This window comes from Colobus angolensis, unplaced genomic scaffold (assembly GCF_000951035.1).
Source record: "Colobus angolensis palliatus isolate OR3802 unplaced genomic scaffold, Cang.pa_1.0 Scaffold121, whole genome shotgun sequence".
In the NCBI taxonomy this organism is placed as follows: Eukaryota; Metazoa; Chordata; class Mammalia; order Primates; family Cercopithecidae; genus Colobus; species Colobus angolensis.
The window spans coordinates 3,058,575-3,080,880 of NW_012113253.1; positions in this window are offsets into that span (position 1 = coordinate 3,058,575).

Here is a 22,306-nt window from a genome sequence, read left to right on the forward strand (position 1 = left end):
ACTTAAACGTAAAACTCAGAACTATAAAAACCCTTAAAATAACCTTGGCCATCCCATTGCAGACATAGGAACTGGCAAATATTTCATGATAAAGACACCAAAAGCAAGAGCAACAATAGCAAAAATTGACAAATGGGATCTGATTAAACGTAAGAGCTTATGCACAGTAAAAGAAACTATCAAAAGAGTAAACAGACAACCTGCAGAATGGGAGGAAATATTTGCAAACCATGCACCTCACAAAGGTTTAAGACCCAGCATCTACACGGAACTTAAATAAATTTACAAGGAAAAAAAAAGCTATTAAAAAGTGGAAAAAGGACATAAACAGACATTTCAAAAAGAAAACACACATGCCCTCAACAAACATATGATAAAAAAAAAAGCTCACTATCACTGATCATTATGAAAATGCAATTGAAAGCTTTATTAACAGACTGGACCAAGAAAAATTTCAGGGCTCAAAGACCAGTCTTTCAAACTAACCCAGTCGGACAAAATACAGAGAAAAGAATATTAAAAAATGAACAAAGTCTTCAAGATACACGTGATTACGTAAAGTGATGAAACCTATGAAGTACTGGCATTCCTGAGAGAGACACAGAAAAAGTAAACAACCTGGAAAACACATTTGAGGGAATAATTCAAGAAAATTTTCCTAATCTTGCTAGAGAAGTAGATATACAGGTATAAGAAATCCAGAGGACACCTGTGAGATACTATACTAAATGCAAATTATGAAAGCATACAGTAATCAGCCTGTCCAAAGTCAATGCTAAAGAAAAAAAATCAAAGACAGCTAGAGAAAGAGGTCCTATCATGTACCAATGGAACCCTAACAGGCTAACAGCAGTCTTCTCAGCAGAAACCTTACAAGCCAGAAAAGATTGGGAGCCTATTTTCAGCATTTTAAAAGGAAATAATTTCCAACCATAAATTTCATATCCTGCCAAACTACACTTCATAAGCAAAGGAGAAAAAAAATATTTTCCAAACAAGCAAGCACTAAGGGAATTTATTACCACTAGACCAACCTTACGGGGATTCTAGAAATGGAAACAAAAGAATAATACCTGCTACCACAAAAACACACTTAAGTACATAGCCCCTATAAAGCAACCCCATAACAGAAACTATAAAGCAACCAGCTAAAACTTCATAACAGGATACAAATCTCACATATCAACACTAACTTTTAATCTGCTCTCTTGAAACTAGCCTATCCATCTGTTGTCTTCAAGAGACCCATTTCAAATGTAGCAACACCCATAGGCTAAAAGTAAAGGGTTGGAGAAAGATCTATCATGCAAATAGAAAACAGAAAAGAGCAGAAGTTGCTATTCTTATATCAGATAAAACAGACTTTAAATCAACAACAATAAATAAGGACGAAGAAGGGCATTACATAATGATAAATGATTCCATTTAACCAGGAGACTTAAGTATCCTAAATACATACAGACTCAATGTTAGAGCATTGAGATTGATAATACAAATACTTCTAGACCTGTGAAAAGACGTGGACAGCCACACAATAACAGTGGGGAACTTCAATTGGACACACCACCCAGGCAGAAAATGAATAAAGAAATTCTTTTTCCAATTTGAATTTAATGCATGACCAGTTGGACCTAATAAGACATCTACAGAATACTCTACCCATCAACCATAAAATATACATTCTTCCCATCTGCACATGAAACAAATTCCAAGATCAACCACATGCTTGGTCATAAGGTAATCTCAATAAATTCAAAAGAAATCAAAATCTTACCAACCAGACTCTTGAGCCACAGTGGAACAAAAATAGAAATCAATACCAAGATCTTTCAAAACTGCACAACTACATAGAAATTAAATAATTTGCTCCTGAATTACTTTGGGGTAAATAATAAAATTAAGGCAGAAATCAAAAAGTTGAAATAAATGAAAACAGAGACACAACACACCAAAATTTCTGGGATGCAGTTAAAGCACTGCTCAGAAGAAAGTTTACAGCACTAAACACCTATTTTTAAAAGTTAGAAAGATCTCGAATGATCTAGCAACACCTCTAGAGGAACCAGAGAAAGAACAAACTAACCTAAAACTAGCACAATGAAAAGAATAACTGAAATGAGGGCAGAACTGAATGAAATTCAGACTCAAAAACCCATGCAAAGAATCAGCAAAACCAAAAGTTGGTTCTTTGAAAGGATAAGTAAGATAGATAGACTGCTTGCTAGATTAACAAAGAAAACATAAGCACAAATGAGAAACAATAAAGGTGACATTACAACTGACTCCACAGAAACACAAAAGATCCTCAGATTATGATAAACCCCTCTAAGCACAAAAATGAGAAAATCTAGACTAAACAGATAAATTTCTGGAAACATACACTCTCCCAAGATTGAATCAGGAAGAAACTGAAATACTGAACAGACCAATATAGAGTTCCAAAATTGAGTCAGTAATTTAAAAACTTACCAACCAAAAAAAGTACCAACTTTGCTGCAATTATTTCAAAAAGTTATGGAGGAAGAATTCCTCCTTAACTCATTCTATGAAGTCACCATTGCCTTGATACCAAAATCTGGTAAAGACACAGCAAAAAAGAAAACTACAGGCCAATATTCCTGGTGAACATGGAGGCAAACATTCTCAACAAAATAGTAATAAACCAAATCCAGCAACACATCAAAAAGTTAATTCACTATGATCAAGTAGGCTTCATTCCTGGGATGCAAGATTGGTTCACCATATGCAAATCAATGAATGTTATTCATCACATAAACAGAATTAAAATTTTAAAAGTATGATCATCTCAATAAACTTGGAAAAAGTCATTTATTAAAATCCAACATTGCTCCATTAGATTAAAAAAAAAAAACCCTCAAGAAACTAGGCGTCAAAGGAACACACCTCAAAATAACAAGACCCATCTATGACAAACCTGCAGCCAACATCATGCTGAATGAGCAAAAACTGAAATCATTCCCCTTTAGAACTAGAACAAGGTAAGGATGTCCACTCTTACCACTCCTAATTAACATAGTTCAAAACATCCTTGCCAGAGCAATCACAGAAGAAATAAAAAGCATCCAAATAATAAAAGAAGTTAAATCATCTCTCTTACCTCATGATACGATTCTAAACGTAGAAAACTCTAAAGATGGCTGCTGGAACTAATAAAAAACTTCAGTAAAGTTTCAGGATACAAAATCAATATATAAAAATAGTAGCATTTCTATACATCAAAAATGTTCAAACTGAGAGCCAAATCAAGAATGCATTTTCATTTAATATAGCTTTAAAATTTTAAGAATAACAGCCACCTGGGAATATATCTAACCAAGCAGGTAAAAGACCCCCTTCAAGGAGAACTACAAAATATTGCCGAAAGAAATTGTAGATAACACAAATGGAAAAATATTCCATGCTCATGAATCAGAAGAATCAATATCGTTAAAATGACCATACTATCCAAAGCAATCTGTAGATTCAACACTATTCCTATCAAATTACTAATATTATTTTTCACACTAGAAAAATATATTCTAAAATAAATATGGAACCAAAAAAAAAAAAGTATGAACAGACAAAGCAATCCTAGGCAAACAGAACAGAGCCAGAAGTATCACATTACCCAACTTCCAACTTCAAGCTAAACTATAAGGCTATAGTTACAAAAACAATATGGTCCCGGTGTAAAAATAGACAGACCAATGGAACAGAATAGAGAACCCAGAAATAAAGCTGCACATCTACAGCCATCTGATCTTTAACAAAGTTGGTAAAAATAAGCAATGGGGAAAACACTCTCTATTTAATAAATGGGGTTGGGATAGCTGGCTAGCCATATGCAAAAGTATGAACTTGGCCCCTACATTTTACCATTTACAAAAATTAACTCCAGATGGATTAAAGATTTAAACATAAGATCTCAAACTATAAAAATCCTAGAAGAAAACCTAGGTAACACCGATCTGGACATTGGCCTTGGGAAATAATTAATGCCTAAGTCTTCAAAAGCAATTTCAACAAAAACAAAAATTGACACTAGGAACTAATTAAACTAAAGAGTTTCTGCACAGCAAAATAAATTACCCACTGAGGAAACAGACAACCTACAGAATGGGAGAAAATATTTGAAAACTGTGCATCTCACAAAGTTCTAATATCCAGAACTTATAAGGAACAATCCAACAAGCAAAAAAACAAATAACCCCCTTAAAAATGGGCAAGATATAAACAGAAATTTTCAAAAGAAGACATAAATGTGGCCAACAAACATGAAAAAAAATGCTCAACATTACTAATTATTAGAGACATGCAAATGAAAACCACAGTGAGATAACATCTCATACCAGTAAGAATGGCTATATTAAAGAGTCAGAAAACAACAGATGCTGGTGAGGCTGCTGTAGAGAAAAGAAATGCTTATACACTGTTAGTTAGCCACTGTGGAAAACAGTTTGGATATTTCTTAAATAAATTAAAATAGAACTACTATTTGACCCAGCAATCCCAATACTTTGTATATATTCAAAAGAAAACCAATCACTCCACCAAAAAACACCTGTGCTTGTATGTTCATCAGAGCACTATTCACAATAGCAAAGGCATGGAATTAACCTAGATGCCCATCAGAGGTAGAATGGATAAAGAAAATGTGGTACTTATATACCATGGAATACACTAGAGTCATAAAAAAGAACAAAATTGTGTCATTTGCAGAAACACGGAACGGGCTGGAGGCTATTATCCTAAGCAAATTAACACAGGAACAGAAAACCACACACGACATGTTCTCACTTAAAAGTGGGAGCTAAACATTGGGTACTCATAGACATAAAGATGGGAATAATACACACTGGAGACTGCTGGTGGGAGGAGGGGGGAAGGCTGAAAACTATTAGGTACTATGGTTCACCACCTGAGTGACAGGATCAATTGTAGCCCAAACTTCAGCATCATACACTATACTTGGGTAACAAACCTGTACATGTACCTCCTGGATCTAAAATAAAAGTTATAAAAATTATATAAAAATAATCTGAATTATTTATAATATGTTATTATAAGAATCAACGAAACTGTGATTATTATGGAACATTAGCTAAGGTGTGATTTTTTCATATTTTGGTAAAAATATTATAAAATATTTGATTTATAAACACTGTAACTTAAGTAAAATCCCATTGATGTTATCATTATCCTCCCCCCAAAACAAGTCAGCTGAGCATATTAGCACTCCCAAAGTATAGCTGACTCTGAGCTAAGACAATAAGAAATCATTCTCCCTGATTATTCCTTTTCCCATGAAGGTATTTTTTACATTTGCTATAACCTTAAAAAAAAAACTATGTATACATATACATGTATATGAGTTAATTTTTGTAAATGGTAAAATATATATTGATATATATCTCCAAATTAATAGACAAGGTATGTGTCACTGTATTAGTCTGTTCTCATGCTGCTAATAAAGACCTACCCAAGACTGGGTAATTTATAAAGAGGTTTAATTGACTCACAGTACCGCAGGGCTGAGGAGGCCTCAGAAAACTTACAATCACGGTGGAAGGGGAAGCAAACACATCTTATACAGTGACAGGCAAGAGAGCTTGTTCAGGGGAACTCCCCTTTAGAAAACCATCAGATCTCATGAGGAGGCTTATTCATTATCACAAGAACAGCCTGAGAAAGATCCACCCCCATGATTCAATTACTTCCCACCAGGGCCCTCCCACAACACATGGGAATTATGGGAGTCACAGTTCAAGATGAGATTGGGGTGGAGACACAGCCAAACCACATCAGTCACCTTCTTCAATGAACGCTTCAGTACACTATCATACTTTTATTAAGAGAATATTTTTCAATACCCTTCATTTCTAGAAATATCATTACATAAGGCAGAAATTCATAATTTAATAAATGTTATTCATACTAGTAATAGGGATGTTACTACTATATGTGATCATAAATATGAGTAGATACAGAACCGTAAGAGGTTGTCCAAGATATGGCTTCCTTCCCTCCTAGAGATCTTGTAGTGCTCTATTTTTCTTTCCACACAAGACAAGCTATGGCTTCCCAAATGGAGATCTCTACTCTTCCTTGGGAAGATACAGTGGAAAAGGTCATTTTTCGTGTAAAATGCTAAAAGAAATAGTATTCACCTCATTGAGTTGCTGTGAGAATTAAATAAGTCTCACACATGTAACACTCAGTGTTGTAAGCATGCAAAAAATGTTTACTATTTTTATAATTATTCTTATGAGAAGATATGAAGAGCAGAGCCCCCAAATCCCTGCATATCTGCACTCTTTTTAAAAAACAATTTTGTTTTCAGAGTCTACTTACACTTGAAACAGGATCTAATAATGTGCATAATGACTGATACTACAATTTCAATTATCATTTGACTGTCTCTTTCCTTACTCATACATTTATGAGAAAAATGTAGCCTGTAATGTCTCTGTTCTTCACCATAATTTTCCTGCATCCAAAACTGCAATCATGCATAACCTTTTTTATGTGTTACTTCTCTAAGGATAAAGGTCAACTCATTTATAAATATATGATGCAACAGTTCCAGTTTTACCATCTAACTTGATATTTTATTCTCACAAATCATCAATAATACACCAATAACTAGCCTTTATTCAATTCCTTTTCCATGCCAAGCACCATCCTGGGCATTATGAAAGATGTGCTCTCTAATCCCTGCTACTTCACCATAAGGTATCATTATTACCATTTTACACAGGAGAACAAAAAGGTACAGAAAAGTTCAACAACTTTCTCAAAGTCACACAATAAGAAAGTGATTGGATTTCTGAGTGCACAGCACAGATGGCCTCTGGTTTAACACACTCACCTACAAATCAAGTGTGGCTGACTGTTTATGGGTTCTCAGAATGTTACTGAAAGCAGTGTAGTGACACACATCTGTAATTCCAGCTACTCAATGGCTGAGGTGGTGGGAGGATCACGTGAGCCCACGAGGTTGAGGCTACAGTAAATGATGATGGCTACTGCACTTCAGCCTGGGCAACAGAGCAAGGCTCCATCTCTTGGACAAAAAAAAAAGACAATATTCCTGAGGCATGAGCAATGAGAAGACCAACCTGATGATCACCAAGTGGGTTCCTTATCTACAATGTTTTCTGGATGTTTTCTTTTAAAACAAAATGGACAGAAAGGAGTTGCACTCATGATTCCTGTCTCAGGAAATAGCTACTGAAATTTAGGATCTCTCTTGGCAGTCGTTAATGAAGGTAAGGTGCGCAGAGTTAAGCCTATCTGATGCTACAGCTGATGGAGAAGCGGGTCTCATAAAGAATAATCTGGAGATGACAAAGAAACAAAAAGCCAAACGATAGCATCTCTACCCCCTACATAGCCTGTTTTACTTTATTCCAGAACTATTTTACCTATTCAAATCCTTAAATTTGACTCTCATAATAGTATTTTTATTGAATGCTTATTCTGTGTCTCACACTGGGCTAAATGTTTTACATTCATTTGTTAAAATTACTAATCTTCCACAATATCTCAGTAAATAAATTACTCTTCCAGTGTTGCCACAAAAGAACTGAAGCACATAAGAAACTTGCCTAAGCTCACAATCAAAGGAAGAGCCTGAATTCAATTTCAGATCATTTGCCCACTAGGTTGTAAGGAACATAAATTATTTCCCATTCTTTTTATTACCATTTGTCATTAAAATAAAAATAATATGAGTTTGAACAAGATACCCTACTTTCTTTCAGTGGAAGGGCCACTGAAGACCATCTGAAAAGTTTTCTGTAAAAAGAAACAATTGCCCCCATGCCTCAGACAGGCTAGAAAACCAGTTGGAAGGTCCTGCTTGGCATTCTAGTTTTGAAAGGCCAAGTTCCACTAAATAAAACCCTCACTTTGTGTATGTGTGTGGAAGTGATTAGTCATTTAATACTGGAAGCTCTACCTGGAACACATTTCTTAATACATTTTTTTCACATGCATGATGTCTTTCCACAATTTATTGCCACATTTTATTAAACTCTTGTTACCTAGCGTGTAATTGGAATCATCACTGATACATGAAACACGAGTATACAAATCTGAAAACGGAGTGGGGGCAGGTCAAAGAAATAACAGCAAAGCTAAATTTTAAAATGGGTAGGGGGGAGACATAGACTGTAGTGTTATGAATTGCTGCACTCTTTGCCAGCCCAGGGCAACTGCTTCCAGAAAAATCACCCATATAAACTCAATCCTCTGAATAAGAAATGATGGGGGTAAAACAGTAAAAAGAGACCAAAAGCTACAAGAGAAAACAGGTAAATTACCACAATAGATGCCTTTACATTTTGACTCTTCAGAAACAGAAATTTTACCAGCATTAAATATAAATTTAACGTTGCCTTCTACTTCATGAGGCTTCTCTGGTTTCTCTCAATGTTTGGACCTTATTTCACAAGCTCTAGCTCATGTATTTTCCTCTGAAATGTAACTGTGTCTATCCATGTCAGAATTTGTCTCCCAAATGCTAGTGCAGTGCCTGGCACAGTAGAACACACGAAAAATCTTTTATGAATGAAACAATGGGTAAATAGTAAAGCTAGAAGTGAGAATTATTTAAAAAAAAAAAAAACTCTATACAAGAAAACATTAAGAAGCTTGTTAGGCTCCTGTGGAATCTTTTCACAAGTAAAATTACATCCTCTTTTCATGAAATAACTACCTTTCTCAGTTTCAGTCTTTTAGAATATTTTTCTGAATTCAGTGACTCTCTTCTTTCATCTCCAGATTACAGCCTTATTTTCACCACAGAGCATTATATCTATTTTCAGGTACATTCAAGTGCCACATTGGAAATTTCACAGTAAAGACATGGCCACCTTTAGACAGAAAACATTACATTTATTTTACTAAGAGACAGGAAAATAACAGCAAAATATGAAAGAAAGAAAATGAAGAATGTTTCTTACAATTTCTGCCATAATCAGGCATAACCATTCCTGTTTTCTAATTACCATGTTTATTATCATCATTGACACCATAATTATTAATCATTATCCATTGCTTAAACATGGCTAGCTGTGTACGAATTATTACACATTCTTATTACCAATTACCGCCTGGGTATCTATGAAGATATGTAATCAAAATGTTTAATCTTATTCAGATTTTATAGCATTTTAAAAACATTCTGATTCTAAAAAGAATCAGATTTTTTAGAGAAATATATAAAATGTAGAGATTACAAATAAAATGATTTAAAAGTACCCTTAATTCACAAATGTATTAGTCTGTTCTCATGTTGCTGATAAAGACATACCCAAAACTGGGTATTTATAAACGAAAGAGGTTTGATTGACTCACAGTTCAGGACAGCTGCGGAGGCCTCAGGAAACTTACAATCATGATGGAAGGGGAAGCAAACACATCCTTCATATGGCAGCAGCAAGGAGAAGAATGGGAGCCAAGCAAAGGGGGAAGCCCCTTATAAAACCGTCAGATCTGGTGAGAACCTTCTATCACAAGGGTGAAACTGCTTCCATGATTCAATTACTTCCAATCGGGTCCCTCCCATGACACGTGGGGATTATGGGAAGTACAATTCAAGATGAGATCTGGGTAGGGACACAATCAAACTATATCAACGAATTATCATCATTATTTTATTTTATTTTATAAAAAATTACAATAATGTCATGTACAAGGTAAACAGTGAAGTCCCTTTCTTCCACTAGTCCAAAATACAAATGTCCACACAGTCAAGGAGGACAGTCAGCCAACAAATAACTGCCTGGGTGGGCCCCCATGCACCAGGAACTGTTCTGGGTGTTTGGGACAGTGTTAAATGTGACAAACGGAGCCTCTCTCCTCAAGAAACGTACATCCTAATGGCTAGAAAAAACTTAAGTAAGAAAATTAAGAAGATAAGTGTTACGAAGAAGATAGAGTAGGGTAAGGAGGTAAAAGGTAACTTACGGAAGCTCCTATCCTTAGGGCAGTCTGAAGGCCTCCCTGGGAAGATGACACTTGAGGGTAGACTTAGATCTCAGGAAAGAGCATTACTAGCACAAGGAGCATGCAGGAGCACAAGTCCTAATATGGAAATGAGTTTGGAATGTATGAGGGGCAAAAAGAAGACCACCATTTCTGAAATGTGGCAAATGAGAGACATCGTGGAGAAAGATCAAGTTAAAAAGTTAGGGAAGAGCCAGATCCAAGAGCATCTTTGGGAGTTTAGATTATATTCTGATTGTAATGGGAAGCCTTCAGAAGGGATTAAAGGGTTCAGGAGAACCCTAAAATTTCAGCCTGGCCACTATGTATATGTAGATGACGGACTTTAGGAAGACAAGCAATGATGCCAGGGCTGGCCAGGAGCCCATCACAGTTGTCCAGGCAAGAGTTGATGGTGACTCAGACTAAGTTTGGGGCAGTGGAGATGATGGATGGTGAAAGGCAGGAAGTATTAGTGAAAGGATAGAACTTGCTGCAAAATTAGACACGGTAGGTGCATAAAAAGAAAAATAAAAAATTCCCAGGTGACTCCTATTGATAGGAGGCATACATTCATTAGATGTTCTGCTCACATATGGTCTATCATAATCTGTAACTAGTTTCTAATAGTTCACATGCTGATATTAGTAGCCACCATCTACTATGTATCAGATGCTTTACATAAATTATCTCAATTAATTCTCATTTAGCAACCTTATAAGACAAATATGTGCTATTATTAGCCCTATTTTATAAATAAAGAAATCAAATTAGAGATTATGTGGCTTATTCAAATTCACACAGCTAATAAGTGGTTGAAGTAGAAAAGAATCAAAGCAAGGCCTATATGCCACTAAGCCACACCCTTAATCACCATGGGATATATCTGATGAATGTGCCCACAATTACAACCAAGTCCCCTTGTTACACATTTAGTTTGTCTTCAGATTATCCCTGCTAAAAGTAATGCAACTATGAGCATTATTGGGCATATACATTTTTTTCTTTTTTTTTGAGACAGAGTCTTGCTCTGCTGCCCAGGCTAGAGTGCCATGGCACAATCTTGGCTCACTGCAACATTCACCTCTTGGGTTCAAGCAATTCTCCTACCTCAGCCTCCCAAGTAGCTGGGATTACAGGCATGCACCACCACACCCAGCTAATTTTTGTATTTTTAGTAGAGCCTGGTTTTCACTATGTTGGCCAGGCTGGTCTCAAACTTCTGACCTCAGGTGACCTGCTCGCCTCAGCCTCCCAAAGTGCTGGGATTACAGGCCTATTGTACATATACTTCAAACTTTTGTGATTATTTCTTTAAAATAAATTCCTAGAAGATACACAGGTACAATAAAATTATTAAAAATTTTAAGACATTTTACACATATACAAAATTGATTACTTTCCAGTTTTACCCATTTAAAGTTTTACTAGCAGTAAATGCAACTCATTTATGCATTACCATTGTTTTCATAATAATTTAAATTTCTGCGTTGTATCCTGACTGTTCTCACACACCTAGAAAGAGAACTAGTTCACAGAACTAGAAGTGAACATGAACAGGCTGACACCAGATAGACCAGTGGTCCCCAACATTTTTGATATCAGGGGTTGGTTTCGTGGAAGACAGTCTTTCCACAGATCGGGGATAAGGGGTTGGGCAGATGGGCAGAAATGGTTTCGAGATGAAACAGTTTCACTCAGATCTTCAGCATTAGATTCTCACGAGAAACACACAACCTTGATCCCTTGCATGCACAGTTCACAATGGGGTTCATGCTCCTGTAAGAATATAATGCTGCCACTGATTCTTAGTGGAGCTCTTATGGTAATGCCTGCTCACCTGCTGCTCACCTCCTACTGTGTGGCGCAGTTCCTAACCACTATTGGTCTGCAGCCCAGGGACTGGGGAACCCCAGCTTAATGTAAGAGAAGTAATTGAGTTAGAGATTCAAGTTATTTTTCTCAAAATTTAAATCATGTAATCCAGCACCACTTTTTGGATAATCAAATTTTTCACAATTGATCTGAACTATCGAAGTGACAAGTTAATAATTATTATTAAATTAACCATTTAAGGCCGGGTGCGGTGGCTCAAGCCTGTAATCCCAGCACTTTGGGAGGCCAAGACGGGCGGATCACGAGGTCAGGAGATCAAGACCATCCTGGCTAACACGGGAAAAATACAAAACACTAGCTAGGCGAGGTGGCGGGAGCCTGTAGTCCCAGCTACTCGGGAGGCTGAGGCAGGAGAATGGCATAAACCCGGGAGGCAGAGCTTGCAGTGAGCTGAGATCCGGCCACTGCACTCCAGCCAGGGCGACAGAGCGAGACTCCATCTCCAAAAAAAAATTTTTTTAATTAAAAAATAATAATAAATTAACAATTTAATATATGATAGGTACCACAGAAAACACAAGTTGACAGCAACCACAAATTAATAACCTCATATTTTCATGGAGTAAATTTATTTTTATGCACATATGTAAAAGCCTATGTTTTGAGTAAGGCTAGCTGCCATAACAAAACATGCCAAAATATTAACGGATTAACACAAAATAAATGTGTATTTTGATCACATCGAATCCAAAACAGTTTTGCTGATGCCAGGTATATCTCCTGCAAGCAGGGATTCAGGGACCCAGAACGTTCCATGCTGAGACTTCACTTCAGCAGGTGCTTGCAAGGTGTCTATGCTGGTCTGTCTCAAGCTAGCAGAAGGAGAAAGAACATGGAGGATTCCCCTACCTCCATGAGAATTTTTTATGGGGAGGTGAATTCCACTGACTAGAATTCAAACATGTGGCCACCTCTAACTGCAGGAGAAGACAGGAAATATAGTATATCTGTATGCCTGGGATGGGAAATGCATGTTTAAAAAACACTGCAGTCCAGGCAACAGTCTATTACAGGGCTTGTTATCTTTTTCACTGATCCATGTGTGTGCACTTGTGCCATTTCTGCACTGATTATCCAGTAGCATAAAGCCTCTTTATTGTTATTCTTTCTCAAAATTATCTTGGTTATTCTGATAAATTTATAATCCCTTTCCCATAGAAGTCAAGTTGCAATAATAGAAACATAAAAATCTATAAACAATAGAAAAATTCTTTAGGCCAAGCGCCTTGGCTCACACCTGTAATCCCAACACTTTGGGAGGCCAAGGCGATCGGATCACTTGACCCCAGAGTTGGAGATGAGCCTGGGCAACATAGCAAAATCTCATCTATAGAAAAAAGGAAAAAATTAGCTGGCAGTGGTGGCACATACCTCTAGACCCAGCTACTCAGGAGGCTGTGGTAGGGGGATCGCTTGGGCCTCGGAGATGGAAGTTGCAGCGAGCCGAGATCGCAGCACCACTGCACTCCAACCTTGGTGACAGAGTGAGACCCTGTCTCAAAAAAAAAAAAAAAATTTAACCTCATGGGTAACCAAACACTTTATATTTTTTAAATATATCAAATTTTCAAGCATTTAAAATAATAACTAAAGCCAGGACCATGGACTAAAATCTATATTCTTGAACGTGCTGGTGATAATGTACATTAGTATAAACTTTATATATGGTAGAGCGAGAGAAGTCTGAAATTTGGAAATATAAAACAAAAACTGTAAGTGGTCCATAGCCTTTAATAAATTATTTTTTATTCCTTCCTCTTTAATAATAAAAATACTTTTAAAAATCTGATCATTTTATATCATTATGACTCTGGAAAAAATCTCAGATTTAATACTGTGTTCTCATTGCTAGTGTTTTGTAAATTATTTATTAACTATGATCTTAACATATAGTCAATAATTACTTAGAAAACTAAAGTATAAGTGGTTGCAAATTCAGAAAAAAATTAATTTTATTTCATTGCATATTAAAGAAAGTGATCCATTTAAATCGTTTTGAGGAACTGAATGAGGCTTTTTTGTGGCCTCATATATGATTATTTTATAAATGTTTCATGAGCCACCTCAAAAACAAGGTGAAACATTCTGCATATTTAGTAGACAAAATTAGATGTAGAGGCCTATATGTAGGTTAATTTTATAAATACTAACTAAATATTTTGGTAACATTTTCCCAATTCTATATATTAAATAAGGGTACATTTAAGTCTTCCAATACTGTGTTTCTGACAATTACTTCTTATATTTTGATAACTTTTGTATTTGAGTTATATATTTTAACCATTGTTATAAACACTGTATCTAAGTCTATATATCTGACTGAAATGTTGTCAGTTCAGTTCATATATAACATTTTAGTGTAGAGCTTTTTTGTGTGTGTTTTGCTTGCTTGTTTTGAGATGGGGTCTCGGCTCTGTTGCCCAGGCTGGAGTGCAGAAATGCAATCATCCTCACTACATCCTCAGCCTCCAGGGCTCAAGCAATCCTCCCTCAGCTTCCTCCCTTAGCTTCCCAAGTAGCTAGAACCACAGGCCCACAACCATGCTCAGCTGATTTTTTTTTGTAATTTTTGTGAACAAGGTCTCACTGTGCTGCCCAGACTGGTCTCCAACTCTTGGACTTGAGCTGTCCTCCCGAAGTGCTGGTATTATAGACATGAGCTACTATGTCTGGCACTTTTTAATTGTTGAGTCTCTTATTTTTATTCATTTCTCATTTAGCAGAACATATTTTCAGTAACTCTTTAGTAAAGGACATGTGAAATATATTAGATCGTGTCTAAACCTGATTATGTCCTTCTATTACCTTCACATCTTAACAGCAAAGCAGCTAGATATAAATCTCTGGAGTCACAAATTTTTCTCTTCAAAATTGTGTAAACATTATGCCATTATGCCAAAGCATTTAATGTTGGCCTAACTTTTCTACTTTTGTAGGTAATTTTTTTCTTGCCTGAAATCTTGCTTATAAGATACTTTATTGTGATTTTAAATTTTCTATAGGATATAGTTTGATACTAATTTTCTCTCTTTAATTTTGCCAGGTACACAGAGATCTTATTCTATATATGCTCTGAGATATTTCTTTACCCTCTTTTTATTCCACTTATGAGTATTACTTCTGTTCCACTTATTACCAACTCATCTTTAGAAACATAAATTATCATTAGCCTAAATTTCTATCCTTTGTTATCCATGGCTATATTCTTCTGTTTAATTATCACTACTTATTTGAGTTTCTCCTATCTTCTAAAACAGTCTTAATACTTTTCTTTAAAATAATTTTGACTTTATGCATTGTAAATTTCCAATTTCTAGTTAATATACCAACTGTTATTGTATTTTAGTTTCCTTTAAAACTTGCTTTATTACACATATCATCCTCTTTCCAAGATTATATTTTTATATTATTCAAAAATAAAATATATTATGTAAAATGTAGTTTATTTTAATAAATTGTTTTCAAATGTTCTTTCTACACAATCTCGAGAATTATTGCCCATCTTTTATTATGCAGAATTTTTTCTTGGATCCCTTTTCCTTCTGTTTACTTGTCCAAAAATGAGGAGACAGCAATCAGATCTGTTCGCTTTCTATAAACTGAGTTGACAGGCTTTTCTCAGCTCCCTTCACTTTCTTGCTTTCAGATCTTAAGTCAGAGGAATGCTTTATGTAAATAGCAATGCCAGCTAAACAATTCTGCAAGCTGAAGAGAGTAAGTGCAAAGTTGGAGCTATGGAAATAACCAGTAAAAAGCTAAATGATTAGTCCTAAATGATAAGTAGATGTTACTCAATGGATTGGAACAGGTGGGGTTGATGAGAGATTTAGGGGAATTTCCAATACCTGCAGCATGGAGGAGAAAAAAAGCATAACACATTAGGGAAATGCAAACTAATGGTCCATAGGTTCCAGATCATTCCAATCATTCCTTGCTTTGCTCATAAATTTGCCCTGTGCTATAAACAAGCATTTTCAAATATATGTGCCACCACAAACTAGTACTGCAAGACACTTGATGAAAAAGAAATGGATCTCATCATCAAGTAAATCTGGAAAACTTTACATATTATATTTCTCCCCCTTTTGGAGATTCATTGGAGATATTAACATTAAGGATCTTGAGAAGACCTATTGTAAACGAAACTGCTTGATCTTAACTTACAATTTCCCACATCTTCTCTTTAATATCTACTAATATTCTATGGCAGTTATTGGAAAAGACTTTGGGAATTGCTGCTGTCGTCCACGGAGAGTTATTGAATGGTTTTTAACACAGAAGAGACAGGATCAGATTTGCATTTGCAAAGATTACACTGAATGCTGTAAGAATAAATTAGTGGGTACAAAAGTAGAGGAAGAAAGGTAAAGTATCAGTTGTTTTTATAAGCCAAAGCAGAAACACAACTATGGAAATAGAGAAATCTGTGGATGTCCTTTAGTGTCACTATAGATGTTTAGAGAGGGAAAAAACAAAACCTGTCTTTTGGAGTTTACAGGGAACGAGAAAAAATGCCAGCAGCTCTGGATGCTTTTTCACTGTCTATGCCCAGATATTACATAAAGCCCATTTCCAGAAGAACTGTGACCAGAACTTCAACCTTCAATTTTGTCTCTTCAAATTTCTTACAGCACAGAATCTCAGCACACTTCTAGTTGTTTTTCACTTCTTAAATTGGATAAAGGACAATTTTGTCCTTTGTGTTTCCTTTGCCATTTTCAACTACATTTATTTCTGAATTGTTCTATCCATTTTTCTTTAAAAGAGTTATCTTATTTTTGTTAAGAGTTCACTGTTTTCTTTAGAGGCAGAGCACAGTGTTGTAGCTAAATAGCCCAGGTCACAGAGATTACTAGATCCATTTTATTTTTCTAGTCAGCTCTGCCAAACCTTTTCAATATTGCTCTGGCTCCAGCTGATTTATTTTTACTCTTCATACTAAAAATTGGAAAGTTTTTTACATAAAATTGTTCTTCTTACCACTCCCCTCCAACCATGCATTCATGAAAATAATCAATATATCCTTTAAAAAGGGAGGTTACAGAGAACTATTGGAGCATTTCTGCCATAGTAATTCCATTTTGTTATTTTTCTATAAACTCAAATTCCTTATTGCCATTACTTTTAACACAATAGTAAATAAATTTCTTAACACTGAATACTATGAACTAATAGGAGTTGAGTAATTTAATCTAAGACCATCCTATCATTATAACATGCTGATATTAGGAAATATGTAGATTGTCCTGAATACCCTTACCAGAATTTTGGGTAGTGGCTGTACTAGAAGATCCATTTTTAAAAATACATTTTAATTTCTTTTATTCTGACCTACCTCTGCAGGAAAAATATACATATATATAAGCTAATCTAACCTCCCAGAGAACATAATACACTGTGAAATCTATTATAATCAATCACTGAAACTCCAATGGACTTCCCTATTATAGGACAGTCCTAACTGATCTTGTTGAAGAGAATTTAAATCATCCCCCATCACTGCAACATCAACATGAACATTTATTAATCACCCAGTCTTTTCAAAATTGTTTTTTAAGCCCTTTGGATAAGCGTTTGGTTTAACATTTAAAAACCATGAGATTTTGATGCGCTTTTCTTTCCTGGTTGTATATTTTCTCATATATTAAATGGAGATAATTCTATCACCTACCTCTTATAACTTGTGCTGGGGGTAGAAGTAACTTTTCAATTGGGCTGTCAGGGAAATGCCCTCTTTGAAAAGACAGCATTTGTGCAAAGAACTTGAAGGAAATGAGAACATAAGGTGAGCAACTATCTGGAGGAGAGGCACTACAGGCGGAGGGAACAAAAGTGCAAAGGCACTTAAGTGGGAGAATACTTGGCTGCTTTAAGGAACAGCAGGAAAGCCAGTCTGACAGACACAGAGTTAGTGCAAGAGAGCTCAGAACTGGTTGAGATCCTAGAAGTAAAGGGGCCAGATTGTGTAGGGCCTTGTAGGCAGCTAAGAAATTTTACTCTGAATGAGATGGGGAGCTGATCAAACATTTTGATCAGAAGAATGATCACTGTTCTCTCAGAAAAACAGAAACAACTCCAGGTATTTCAGACAAGAAGGGATTTATATAGGGGAATTCATGTTTATAAAATCATTAGCAGGGTTACAGTAATGAAGATCAGAGAAAGCTACTGCCAACTAGTTCTTACGCTGATTACTAAATTTCAGAGGGTCAGAAAGTGATAGAAATTTCAGAAACAGCTGCAAAACTACCAACATAGAGGCAGGTAATTCAGAGAAAAATTCCTGAGGCTCCTATAAAATCTCATGTCTACCAAAATTTATACAGCCTCTGTTTTGCTAGAGGAACAATAATATGACTTCTGCACCATATTCTTCTGTTTCTTCAATTCCACTTTCCAAATCTCTAGTAATTTTCTCCAATTGTTGTCATTTAACCTAGAATTCTAGTGGCAGGAATTCAGGGTAATATAGTTTTTAGGCCTCCAACTTCTAGGCTACAGAAAGGGGATATAAAAAGAACAGAAAGAAGCTCACGTGCCAATACACAATTCAGTACAAGTAACATAATCAGGCTTCTGTTTTAAAGGCATCATGAAGGAAGGCTTCAGTGTTGGAACAGTCTGCAGGAAGTGGAAGCAGAAGCAGAGAGGTCCATTAGAATGCTGTTAAATAATCCATGCCAGAGAAAATAGAGACTTGGATCAGGGTATTAATATTAATAGTAGAGGGCATTTAATGGTGATATTTTGGTGATTAAAGGTATAAATGGCAGGACTTTCTGATACATTGGATGTAGGGTAGACAGCAAATGAGAAATCAAGGATAACTCCAACATTTTTGACATGAAGATCTAGGAAGATAGTGTTTCCATTTATTTACATGGGAAAACCACAAGATGAACAGATTGGAAGAACGGAGGGGATCAGAAGTTGGAGTTAGACCAGCAATTCCCGAACTTTAATCTGTATCAGAATTACTCCAAGGCCTTGTTAAAATACAAATTGCAGTGCCTTCAACTCAAGAGTTTCTAATTTAGGAGTCTTGGATAGGGACTGACACTTTGCTTTTCTAGAAAGTTCCCAGATGATCCTGATGCTGGTGGGCCAGGGAACACACTTTGAGAAACACTGTTTTAAGAAACTGATAAACAACAGAACTTCCTATAGACTTTTTTAAAAGTATATAGAAGAAATCTACAAAAATTTTCTTTCATTTAATAAAATGGAAATATAACAATTGTGGTGTTGTCTTCGAATATCTGAAAGATATCAGTACCAATTCATTTACCAATCTTCTAAATTTGAGTTTTCATGCCTCAAATAGTTTATAGATTAATAAATGATTCTACTATTGTTTACATTGAGAAAGAAGACTTGAAGCCAAGAAGACTTATAGGCCCAGGTACTTGGGAAGCTGAGGTGGGAGGAATGATTGAGCCCCAGAGTTCAAGTCCAGCCTGGGCACCAGAGCAAGGCCCTGTGTCTAAAAAAAAAATTTTTTAAGAAAGAGAAGAATTAAATATTTATGTTTGTATTGTTTCAGAATGTTTAAATTTTCTCTTCCAGCAAGAGTAAAGGTTAAAAGATTTGAAAAAAGATTCCACGTTTTCAAAAAAAAATAGCACCTGGAAGAGCTACATATTTTGAATTTTATATAACTGAATCCATAAAAAAATTATTTTGGAGGGTGTTAACATTTCTCCTTTAGAGATGAGGAAACTGATTTTCAAAGAGGTTAAATAATGAGTCTGAGTTCATACAGCTGGTAAGCTTTAGACCCTGAATTCACAAATGAGTAAGGTGATGTTAAAGTAATGGGTCCTTTCCATTGTTTCCCAAACTCACCTGTTATCACAAAGTTCATGGAAAATGCATACAATGAAAAAACTATGAATGGACTTCAAAATGTTTTTGCACCAAAATAAATTCGTACTTATTTATAACAGGTCTAAATAAGATCAAGTTTGAAGCACTCAGAAGAGAAAGACATTAGTTTAAAAAAAAAAAAAAAAAAAAAAAAGCCATGTCAGAGTAAAATGAATTCTGCTAAAATTGAAGCAAGAACAAATTTAGGGTAAATCTGGGGTGAAAGAATGGTAAAATGCTTTTTGAGAAGTTTATGGGAACAATGTCCCAAAGAAGTCAGCAGTTCACAAATGGATAACTTATTTTAATAAGGGACAAGATGATGTTGAAGATGAAGCCTGTAGCAGCAGACCTTCCATATCAATTCATATGGAAAAAATTTCTCTCATTCATGCCCTAATTGAAAAGGACTGACAATGGACAGCACAAACAATAGCCAACACCATAGACATCTCAATTGGTTTAGCTTACACAATTCTGACTGAAAAATTAAAGCTGAGCAAACTTTCCACTTGATTACAGATGCCCAGGACCCTTCTTTAGAAATTCTGGTTCTTTGGATTTAAGGTATGCTTAGGATTTTTACACAAAACCATTGCACCCACATCAGCTACTGACAAGAACCAAGCTGTCAACAAAAATTTTAAACAAGTGGGATCAAGATCCTGAAGCTTTCCTTCAAAGAATTGTAACAAGAGATGAAATATGGCTTTAACAGTACAATTCTGAAGACAAAGTACAATAAAAGCAATGGCTACCAAAAGATGGAAGTGGTCCAGTAAAAGCAATAGCAGACCAATCAAGAGCAAACGCCATGCAACCAATTTTCTGGGATTCTCAAGGCATTTTGCTCGTTGACTTTCTGGAGGGCCAAATAATGATAACATCTACCTACTATAAAAGCATTTTGAGAGTTATCCAAAGCCTTAGCAAAAAAAATAAAAACATTTTTTTAAAAATCTGGAAGAACTTCACCAGAAAGACCTTATCCACCACAACAAAGTTTCTACTCATTCCTTCATTAAACAACGGCAATTTTGCAAGAGTTGCAATAGAGAGCCATTAGGCATCCACCTTACAGTTTTGATTGGGCTTTTTCTGACTTCTTTTTGTTCTCCACTTAAAAAGTCTGTAAAGTACACCCATTTGTCTTTAGTTGATCATATACAAATGACCGCATTGACACAGTTAAATTCCAAGCACCCTCAGTTTTTTAGGGATGGATTAAATGGCAGATCTCATTGCTTACAAAAGTGTCTTGACTTTGATGGAGTTTATGTTGAGAAATAAGGTTTATGTTTTTCATTTTTATCTTTTAATTCTCCATGAATTTTTGAAGTCCCCTAATACAATCTTCTGGAGTACTTATTAAACATTCAGCATTATAAACACATCCTAAACCTAAAGAACCATAATTTCTAAAGAAAGGTCCTGAGGATCTGTAATGTTTAGCCTTGGCACAGGCAACTTTGAAAAACACTACAGCACACCCTGCCCAGAATGCCTAGTATAGATGAGTTTAGACATGCAGGAGGGAAAATGTAGACACTTTCAAGTGTTATCTCATTCATAGGATATTAATTTTTAAAGATAATAAGATGTATTTATATTTATTTATAGTTTTATAATAGTTATTTTCTCCACAAGTTTTGGGGTAATGCTAGGCATTTCTATATTCAAAATATCTTCCCCAGTTTTCTTTAAAATATTTTTATTACATTGCTCAAAAAACATGTTAGGATACCAGAATAGGATCAATCATAAATCCTACAGATGTATTTGATTTAAAAGAGGAATATATTTGCTACGAACAACAGAAAAAAATCAGTGGAAGTATTCATATCTTTCATACGGCTCATGGAATTTCTGGATAAACACTAAGCAAATATTGTACCAAATTATAACATAATAGGACAAAGTTATTCAAAGAAATTCTTGGTCTACAAAGAAAAGTAAATTCCCCAATTCTAAATGTACTCATTTCTTCTCTGTTAAAGAGAATCATGTTCAGACTGAAAGGAATACAATTAATACCAGTAAGCCAAAGAGGGGTGAAAAAAATCATAAAATGTTGTCTTCATATTCTAAATAAATTAGAGTCACTTGTTTCAACCAAAATACATTCCAGAGAGGGGAAGGGAAACATGTACTGGTGGTGATGGATTGGATTTTTTTGAGCTTCCTCAAAACAGCTAGTTTGAATTATCTTTCTGAAAGGTCACATATCTCTGTCTCTCATGGGATTGGTCACTGGTGCCTTATTTAATTCGCTTGGTGGGGTTATGTTTTCCTTGATAGTCAGGTTTTCCTTAATGGTCTTGATGCCTGTGGATCTTTGTCAGTGTCTGGGCATGGAAGAGTTAAGTATTTATTGTCTTCACAGTCTGGGCTTGTTTATACCCATCCTTCTGGGGAAGGTTTTCCAGATATTTGAGGAAACCCATCCTTCTTGGGAATGTTTTCCAGGTATTCCAGGACTTGAGTGTTATGATCTATGACTTTAGTAACTGCAACAATATCTGCTTTAGGGGGCACCCAATCCCAGTAACACTTT